The following is a 1705-nucleotide window of genomic DNA, read 5'->3' as shown; positions in this document are numbered from 1 at the left end:
TTAGCTTCATACTTATTCTTGAAAACCTTTAGGTTAAACCTTTTTGATGGATTTTTGAAAAAATACTTGAAACGTGTCTCTTTAGTCCTCTCTTTGTCCCGTGATGTATCCTGATAAAGCAGCAGAATTAATCTTTTAAGACCTGCATGCCTGATTTTCCTCGCGAGCGGATGTATCCCAGAGTGATCTGCTTTGTCACATAAACCGGCAGATGAAAGATGCAATGTGTGAACCTTGTATACTGCACCAACCTGCTTCTGGGCTCGATCGGCCAGAGATTATAATGTGTCTGGTAGGTGCTGATTGGAAGTTTGAAAAGGAGTGTGTTGCTCTGATGGTGATTTGGAACCCAGAACAACGGAGGAGGCTATAGTCAGAAACGGCTGCTCATACACGAGCGTTTAATTGTGAGTATTTTTTTTATTTGTGTATTTTTTTTAGTGGGGCAGAGAGTATTGGGGTCAGTAATTAACTGCGTGCGAATTTCACTCTCGGTAAGAGGCTGAACTATTTTGACCTTAATGCGGACTTCTTGCAGTATGTTATATGTGCTGGCAGTGTTTACTCATCCAACACAAGATATATGTAATGAGTAAATGTCTAGAATAATGTATAGGATATGAGGGACCACTTTCCATGCTTGATGCATTGTGTAGTGCTTGAAGATCGTTCCCTGAAGACTTCATGCATGAGATGGACTCTCATGCGTACATAATAGATTGGGCCATTCGTTAGTTTTGTTCGCCTTCTTCATTATGGGATAATGCGAGAGAATTCGTTGTGCTTGGTATAGTATAATGAAGCTCCAGCCAAAGCATGCGACTCATTTGCCTTAGGCGTAAAGATGCGCGTAAAAGCCAGCGGAAACCCATATCAACTTGGATCAGCGTATTAAGCTGTGATGAAGTGTCTCGGCGATGGACTTGAGAGGTTGTGAGCCAGGGACAATATGCCAGAACCTGGAACGCTATTAACAGCGGTCGTAAATATTCGGTCTATGGTCGTCATTTATCTTTCATGAATGCAGCGCGTCGTCTGTGTCCCCAGCTGCTGTCTGATACCAGATTGCGTTTTCTCGTCTGCGTTTCTTTTCTTTTTAGCTTTCATGGATTTTAATCATAGTTTCATTCAGTTAATGACATTCTCTGCCAAAAATCATGAATCCGTTGATATCGAGAGAAGGAAATGTGCAAAATCAATCCACGTTTCTCTCTGGCATCCCAAAGTCCTCTCGTCTTTCTTCCGGATCTTGTATCATGATGCTGAGAGTATCATTTACATCAGGCGAAACAGAGGAAATGCATTAGTCATATTTCTGCTCTCATTCTTGTAATGAGGCCGTTGTTGCTTCATACATCTCCCTGCATTTACCATTAACCAAGTCTTGGACGCGCTCCTCGTACCCTGCTCTCACCCTGGCCGTACCGTCGCCCTTCTAAGAGGCTCTCGTTGTCACTATCCCCCCCCCGCTCCCTCCCTCGGTCTCTACCCTGGCCAGCCTTTCCGACGCGCTCTTTGCCTTTATTCTTTTCCACACTTCCGGCACGCCTACCTAGGCCACGTGACGCTGACCTGAGTACGGAGACAATTGAAAAGACAACATATCCGTGAGGGCCTGCGTTGGGGGCCGTCTCGAGTGTCGAGTAATTAACACGCCTCCAAGTCGCTCTCCCAAGACCGGGGCCTCAGCCAGAATCCTCCTTCC

The sequence above is a fragment of the Penaeus monodon genome, chromosome 22, assembly GCF_015228065.2.
Source record: "Penaeus monodon isolate SGIC_2016 chromosome 22, NSTDA_Pmon_1, whole genome shotgun sequence".
In the NCBI taxonomy this organism is placed as follows: Eukaryota; Metazoa; Arthropoda; class Malacostraca; order Decapoda; family Penaeidae; genus Penaeus; species Penaeus monodon.
The sequence above is the reverse complement of the archived record's forward strand: the minus strand, read 5'-3'. Positions refer to the sequence as shown.